General features: G+C 40.3%; 3 non-coding genes across 3 annotated transcripts; 1 reads left to right on the forward strand and 2 right to left on the reverse strand.

The window, feature by feature from the left end:
* Positions 1–6,395: 6,395 nt before the first annotated feature.
* Positions 6,396–6,477, forward strand: trnas-gcu (transfer RNA serine (anticodon GCU)). Its single transcript has one exon. It is a non-coding gene; the product is annotated as a tRNA-Ser (tRNA).
* Positions 6,478–7,405: 928 nt separating this feature from the next.
* On the reverse strand, positions 7,406–7,477 carry trnae-uuc (transfer RNA glutamic acid (anticodon UUC)). Its single transcript has one exon. It is a non-coding gene; the product is annotated as a tRNA-Glu (tRNA).
* Positions 7,478–7,601: 124 nt separating this feature from the next.
* Positions 7,602–7,674, reverse strand: trnar-acg (transfer RNA arginine (anticodon ACG)). The gene has a single exon. It is a non-coding gene; the product is annotated as a tRNA-Arg (tRNA).
* Between the last annotated feature and the right edge of the window lie 1,062 nt (positions 7,675–8,736).

Consider the following 8,736-nt stretch of genomic DNA (forward strand, 5'->3'; position numbering starts at 1 on the left):
TGGTGCAGCAGCAGAACGTCCAGGATGAGCACGCTCTGATTGCTCCCACATTTATAACCCAACCTGAAGAGTGTGGGAGACTGATGGAGACCACAGTGGAGAATCAAGGTGGGTTATTTTCAGATCTAGATCTTCATCCTAGTGAGCAGATGAAGGCTGGAGTGTTGCTGTAACGTGTTTGTGTGTGTGTTGTGTAGGCGTGTCCGTGCCCGCCGGTGCTCCCGTGCCCGTGTCCTTCAGCATGTAGCTTCAGGTTTGTTTGTTTTTTTATTTGTCATTTTTTTTATTTCAAAGAGTTAATTACTTTTCTTGTACACTTTACTCTTTGCCTTGTTAGTCAACAAAATACATTTCCACTGCTTGATGCTGTTATTTCTTATTGTATTCTATTGAATGTTTGTGCTATTGTTACTGGTCACAATGGGACTTAATCTTCCCAGCTCCAGGGCGCTGTACAATGGCTGACCCTGCGCTCTGACCCTGACTTCCAAAGCAGCGGTGATATGCAAAAGAAGAATTTTATTGTACTGTTCCCGGGTCCATATGTAAATATGACATATAAAGGTGTTCCATCAATATCTTCTCAACTACAGTATCTGACTGTGCATTGTACTACTGCACCCTGCAGCTCACAGTGCCACACTTTACAAAAACACAACTTTGACAGCACCTGCTTTCCTCAAAAGAGGGAGCTATTTGTCTGTTTATAGTTAATCTCTAATACACCAAAATGACAAGCTGTTAAAGTCCCAAGTTTTTGTAACACCAGTTGTCCAAATATACAGTACAATACAATAATAAATAGAGATAAAAATTATTGTTTACATGTACAGCATTTATCAGACACTTTTATCTAAAGGTACTTACAATTGTGGCCATATACATTATACAATGCAAGCGATTGTTGGTTAAGGGCTTTGTTTAAGGGCCCAACAGTGGCAACCTCACAGCAGTGAGGTTTAAATCCCTTCAATTACTTCAAATTACTCATCCAGCATCTTAACAACTAATGTACCTCTGCCCCTGTTTACATCGATTGCCATTTTAGCTGAGTTAGTTAAGGTCTATATTCTGGGAAGGTAGTAAATAAAAAGAAGATTCAATTAATCATCAGCATGATTATGAATAAAGCTATAACACAATAAAGAGCAGCATTTGAATCTACATGCTACTGAATAATCAGACTTTTACTACACCACTGTATTAACCACAGTACCTTTTTAACTACCACTTAAACATTAAACTACCATTAAACTCACACCTGTAAACATACATCTTATACCAGTCATCTAGAGATTCAGAATCAATAAAATAAAACTAACAGATGGATGGATAGATCGATGAATGAATTTAGTGTTTCAGTAATGTGCCAATAGAAATATTAGTATCATCTGAATGCTGTTGAAGTGTAGTAACAAACACATCATAAACTGCAGCTATACTTTATTATCTACATAAAGTTTTTGTGTTTATTTATATACAGTACAATGGTTTATTAGTCTATCTTCACAACATCAGATAAAGGTTGACATGAGTTGACATGGATGTAACTGGATTGGGGGTGGGGAGCCAGATGTGGTTACATACAGCAGAGACACTTTCAACTCTGGATGCCAGATCTGAATCAGACACTCAGCACAATGATGTTCCTCCTCTTCTTCATTTTCATTATTGTTGATGATAATGGTAAGTGATATACAACAGGCATCATATTTAAATATGTTTGTATTAATTTTCTACTATTAGAAGCATAAATTTTATATTTAGAAAAATGTGTTTAATATGATATTAACTAAATGTTATAAATTGTTATAATGTTTTATATCAGAAGCTGCTGAGAGCATTAGACCAGATCAAACCAGCTATTCTTCAACTGAAGGAAGCAGCATCACACTGTCCTGTACATATGATGGATCAGTTCGTAGTCTTTACTGGTATCAACAAAAACTTGGATCAAAACCAGAATTTTTGCAGCTGATTGTTGACGGTAGTGAAGATGTTAAAACGGCTCAAATGTCTGACCCAAGAATCTCAATGAAACGCTACAAAACCAAAACAAAAATGGAACTGGAGATCATCTCTGCTGCAGTATCTGATTCTGCACTGTACTACTGCGCCCTGCAGCCCACAGTGACAGGAAATCCAGCTATACTGTACAAAAACCTGTTATCAGAGGAGGGAGCTATTGTCATGTTTACATTTTATCACTTGCTGCTTCTTGTATCAAAAGTCTGTTTATCTAATAAACAATCAGTGTTTTAGCTCAGTGGTCCTTAAATGATTTTGTCTCATTCTTCCTGCAGACACTTCTGAAGGTGTATAACAGCACAGGATGTTCATTATCTGCACATTTGATATTGGGAAGGTTAGGACTACAGACAGGCTGCATGGACGTCCCTGCAAAAGATGTCCTCTTAAAGTACGCAAGTGTGTACGCAAGATGGTGCCGGTGTGGTTGGCTAGCAGTCAGTGTCTCCTACCTGTTGTGTATATGGTGGTATTGTTGGTCTGTGTTTCCGTCTGTGATGCATCCACTCGTTTGGTGTATGACCATCAAAGTCTTATCAAAATACGTTCCACGCTTATGGATTTACAGAACTGTCAACAAGAGAATTTACATCCTGAGTTTATTGCCTTGTCCCCTGTGTGTGTCCCGTGTTTGCCTTGGTGCCGGCGGGAAAGGTGCCGCAGGAGGCACGGAAAACACAGCGGAGTCTGGCTTAAGATTAGGACACAGATCAGGGATTCAGCAAGGTCCCGATCTACTAACTTTGCACCTGATTTTGTCCACCACTACACACTGGAATTTAAACCTGTTTATCTCAGGTGTGTTCAGCCTGACATATCGGCGCTCAGCTGGCCTGACCGGGTACGCCCACTTCGCCGTAGAAGAGAGGGAGCGGTACTCGCAAACCTACGAGAACTCGGCCCGGAACCGAGCTCGGCCGCTGTGTACACCCCGATGAAAATGGCACTGGCCAATGTGAGATCGCTCACAAACAAAACTTTTATCCTGAAAGATTTCTTCTTAAATCATCAGTTGGATTTTATATTTTTAACTGAGACATGGCTCAGTGTGGATGAATTTAGCCCTCTACTGGAACTGTGCCCTCCGGACTGTTCTTTTTTAAGCTGTCCAAGAGCCACTGGAAGAGGAGGGGGTGTGGCTGTGGTTTTTAATATTCGATTTAATGTGAAGCTCTTTCAGTCGAACATTTTACTAGTTTTGAAGTGCAGCTTATAAAACTGGATTGTAGTAATCCTCTTATTTGTGCTCTTATATATAGGCCACCTAAAGTGGTTGGTAATTTTATCAATGAATTTTCTAACTTTTTGGCTTGGATTATACCTACTGCAGACAGACTTTTAATTCTGGGGGATTTTAATATTCATGTCTGTTGCCCAAACAAACCTATGGTCAGTGAATTTATGCACCTAATAGAATCTTTTAACCTTGTACAATCAATCAGTGGTCCCACTCATAGTCTCGGTCATACTCTTGATCTTGTTTTATCTTATGGTTTTTCTATTAATGATACTGTAATCGAGGATGTTGGGTTTTCTGATCATAAATCAGTATTTTTTAATATCACATTGCCAATGCAAGCCACCGGCACCAGAGCTACAAGTTGTCGTTATCGGCCTATAAACTCTGCTACGGCAAGCATTTTTTCAGACTCTTTTCTTAAGATGTCCCCACTAGGGTGCAATGTGCTTCCTTTATCTAATTCAACTGCTGATGATTTGGTCACCATGTTTAACTCCACCTGCTCATCCATCCTTGACTCTGTGGCTCCCTTTACAACCAGGCGGGCTAAGGGTAAACCCATTTAGCCATGGGTAAATGATAATATCCGCATCCTTAGAAAAGAGTGTCGGAAAGCAGAGCGGAAATGGAAGAAAGACAGGCTTCAGGTATCTTTTGAGATTTTAAAGAGCTGCCTGTTTGCTTTTCAAGAAGCTACTAAGCTGGCTAGAGAAAGCTATTTTTCAAATATTATATCTAGGCACAGTAACAAACCCAGAGTTTTATTTACTACCATTAACTCTGTTCTAAATCCACCTATTTGTTACCCTGTCGAGTCCTCTAAAATTTGTGAGGATTTTCTGCCGTTTTTCATGGGGAAAATTGAGACAATCAAATTAAGTATAACACCCTCTAACAATGACCCCCATTCAAATCTGGGGTGTTTGCACAGCTTCTATCTTTTTGAGCCCATCTCTCTTTCTGCATTGAAAGATGTGGTTTTTTGCATGAAACCCACAACCTCCCCTGGTGATATTATCCCCACTTCCCTCCTTATGGAAACATTTGATACAATTGGTCCTACTCTGTTGACTATAATAAATGCCTGTCTATCTTCTGGTACTGTTCCTGCATGTTTTAAGCATGCTGCTGTGCAGCCCTTACTTAAAAAACATAATCTTAATATTTCTATACTTAATAATTATCGACCAATCTCAAAACTACCCTTCCTTTCTAAAGTATTGGAGAAAGTGGTGCTTTCACAGATGTGGGCTCATTTGACAAAAAATTACAATTTTTCAGTCTGGTTTTAAACCTTTTCATAGTACAGAATCAGCCCTCCTAAAGGTGACTAATGACCTGCTGCTTGCAGCAGATGCAGGAAAGTGTGCTATTTTAGTCTTATTGGACCTTACCGCCGCTTTTGATACTGTTGACCACAATTTGCTCATTCAACGTCTTGAGCATGTGGTTGGCCTCAGGGGGGCAGCGCTGAGTTGGTTTAAGTCTTATCTTTGCGATAGGACCTTCTCAGTACATGTCGGTAATTTATTTTCTTCTATTTCTACCATTGGCTGTGGAGTTCCTCAAGGATTTATCCTGGGGCCGGTACTGTTTGCTTTATATATGCTTCCTTTGGGGAAAATCATTAGGAAGTATGGTATTCAATTTCATTGTTATGCCGACGACACCCAGCTGTACCTTCCCCTGCGTTTAACCGATTTGTGCTTTTTTAAATGCCTGAAGGAATGTTTGAACGAGATTAAGTGTTGGTTAGCAAATAGTTTTCTTCAACTGAATGAAGATACAACAGAAATTATTCTCTTTGGCTCTCCCAAATATACAGATCCTTTAATAAAAAACATTGGGGAACTGTCACACTATGTAAAAAATCACAGGTAAAGAATCTTGGGGTAATATCTGATCCTGACCTGAAATTCAATAAACAAATTAACTCTGTTGTTAGAAGCAGCTTTTTTCACCTTAGATCAATTGCTAAGATCAAATCATTTTTGTCACCACAAGACCTGGAAAAGGTAATGCATGCCCTTATTTCATGTTGCCTAGACTACTGTAACAGTTTGTATATGGGTATAAGTAAGTCCTCCTTAGCTCGGTTACAGCTAGTCCAAAATGCAGCGGCACGTCTGCTCACAGGCACAAAGAAGAGTGACCACATTACCCCTGTCCTGGCATCTCTCCTTTGGCTTCCTGTAAGCTACAGGATCCAATTTAAAGTTCTTCTATTTGTTTTTAAGTCCCTATATGGATTGGCGCCATCTTACATAAAATACTTGCTCCAATTCTATCCTTCTCCTAGATCACTTAGGTCATCTGATCAATTGCTCTTGGCTGTGCCACGGTCACGGCTGAAGCTCAAAGGTGATCGAGCCTTTGCAGTTGCTGCTCCGAGATTGTGGAACAGTCTACCTTTGGACATCAGGGCCTGCTTCCTCCATTTCTGTTTTTAAATCTAGATTAAAAACGCACTTCTTCCGACTAGCGTTTCCTGGATGAGTGTCATGGTCAGCGTTTTCTGTTGTTTCACTGCTTTAAACTTTGTGATGCTTTTTATATATGTGTTTTATGTTTCAACATGTACAGCACTTTGGATGTAAATGTGCTTTATAAATAAATTACTTACTTACTTAAAGGCAGCATATGTTGCTCTAAAGTCTCAATGTACTTTCCTGCATTAATGCTGCCATCACAGCAGTGTAAATGATATGGTACTGACACAAATCCATTTGCTGAAAGCAAGAGTTTCAGGGGTATTGTTCAATGTTTAAAGGCTTGGTTTTCAAAAAGGATGGGATTCAAACCCATACGTGCAGAGCACAATGGATTAGCAGTCTATCGCCTTAACCACTCAGCCACCTCGTCTCAACCTGCCTAGGAAAATGTGTTTCTGGGCCGATTGGTCTGATTGATCAACACCAGATGGCTTGAACAGCTACACTGCCTTTAAGAAATATCTGGGTGTTTACCAGAATGTGCACACACACTGCATAAGTGCATTATTTGTTAACAGTCAGTTTTAAAGAGAACTAAAATAAAATGAGCTTTCTGCTCTTCAGTCTTTTACAAATCTACAAAATCATCATTGATCAATCAGACCAATCAGACCAGAAACAAGCAGGAAAAGCAAGACGAGGTGGCCGAGTGGTTAAGGTGATAGACTGCTAATCCATTGTGCTCTGCACGCGAGGGTTCGAATTCCCTCCTTGTCGAAAACCAGACTTTTAAGCATTGAACAAGACCTCTGCAACTCTTGCTTTCAGCTCTGTGCAAAATACTGGCACTGCTCACAAAAAAAAAACACAACTGTAACACCAAATAGAAGCAGTTTATCTTATACAGCCATTTTTAAATACAATGTTAATGACATACAGATTAGTAACCACACGTTGTTTAAAGGTCTCCACTTTGTGGATTTGTGGAGCTGGATTATTGTGCATGCATTAAGAGTTTAAAAGGTGTTGTGTTCAACGAGAATATGACTAAAACCTACGCGTGCAGAGCACAATGGATTAGCAGTCCATCACCTCACCATTACCTTTTTATGGGCGAGGTTAATGCCTAAACAGAGCTTAGGGTGAGCTCTCGCGGGTTTTCCTCACAACTCGCAATACAGCAGTGAGAAAACATCACATTTAAGTCTTCTCATTTATTCTCTCCCCTTTTCAGGAATGATACTGTATTAAACACAATTTATACCATGAAAGTGTAAATCTGAACAGTTTAAGAACTTACTGGTGTGGTTATGTGGGTTTTTCTCTGTGTGTTAAACATACTAAAAACATCATTATTATCACTGGTTAGTGAAACATGCAGTTTAGCATTTGCACTTGTGACTTTCCTGAAGCTCCGGCCTCATTTCTGTCTTTTGACCAAGGAGAGAATAGAAAACATTGAAGCACAGCATACAAAAAGACCCTGCCGTGACCCGGATTCAAACCGGGGTTGCTGCGGCCACAACGCAGAGTACTAACCACTATACGATAACGGCATTCCAACCGTTAGCCACGTCCAGCTCACGTCCATTGCTTCCTGATAGACTGCAGTCATAGTCCCAACAGAACAAGCCTCTTGAGCTACAGCAACATGGCACAAATACTAATAGACAAAGTTTTGCTCGAGTCCTATCATAAAGACGAATTCCCATACCGGGAGTCAAACCCGGGCCGCCTTGGTGAAAACCAGGAATCCTGACCACTAGACTATATGGGAAACTGAAGAGCTCGCCATCGGCTGACACCAGCATCAGTCACTTCGACAAGACCTGCATTGTTGGATCTGAGGTACCAAGAACCATACACAAGGAGTTAGAAAGACAAAAGAGGCACAAGGTAACCGAGCCAGCCAGGAGTCGAACCTAGAATCTTCTGATCCGTAGTCAGACGCGTTATCCATTGCGCCACTGGCCCCTGTGGGACTGAGCTTGTGACTTTCCTGAAGCTCCGGCCTCATTTCTGTCTTTTGACCAATGAGAGAATGGAAAACTTTGAAGCGCAGCATACAAAAAGACCCTGCCGTGACCCGGATTCAAACCGGGCCACCTGGGTGAAAACCAGGAATCCTGACCACTAGACCATATGGAAAACTAAAGGGCTCGCTATCAGCTGACGCCAGCATCAGTCACTTCTCTCCACTTTGACAAGACCTGCATTGTTGGATCTGAGGTACCGAGAACCATACACAAGAGATATCTTGCGGCAATCGATTTTTGAGAAATTTTTTTTTTGATATGCTACATGTCCACCTTCCCATTGGAAAAACTTGCACTTGATCCAATATGGCGGCTTTCAAGATGGCGGGCCATGTTCCGGACATAGCCTAAAAGATAGGCCCCCTCACCCATTACTTGCTGGGGTATTCAGATATGTCATTTTCCCTTTCGTTTCTGAAATAAAAGAGTGTCCTAAGACTTTTGACTCACCCTGTACATATTTTACAGTAGGTATAGTGCTGTTGGGATTATATGGTAAGCCTTCTTTTTTTCCTTCTAAGTTATTTTTTTCTTACACTTATATCTTTCAATAAATAAACATTGTTCTTTCTCTGTACACAGGTTATAACAGCGCACAGGAAATTAATTCAGTTTCAACCACAAAAACTGTCTTGGAGAGAGACTCTGTTACTTTATCCTGCAATTACAAAGGATCTGGTACAAATTACCTGCAGTGGTATCGTCAGTTCTCCACATTCAGACCAGAGTTCATTATTCTGGTTAATGAGTATAAGAAAGAAGCTGCAGTTTCTGGGTTTTCTGTAAAGATAAATGAAGATAAAAATTTAGTGGATCTGAACATCTTCTCTGCTGCAGTATCAGATTCTGCTCTCTACTACTGTGCTCTGCAGCCCACAGTGACAGGAAATCATAACATACTGTACAAAAACCAAACACCTAAGTTATATATTTTAGTTGCTTTAAATAAAATATGTATATTTTGGTAGCACTTCACATTACAGAAATCCTCGGTTCGAAA

This window comes from Trichomycterus rosablanca, chromosome 4, assembly GCF_030014385.1.
Source record: "Trichomycterus rosablanca isolate fTriRos1 chromosome 4, fTriRos1.hap1, whole genome shotgun sequence".
NCBI lineage: Eukaryota > Metazoa > Chordata > Actinopteri > Siluriformes > Trichomycteridae > Trichomycterus > Trichomycterus rosablanca.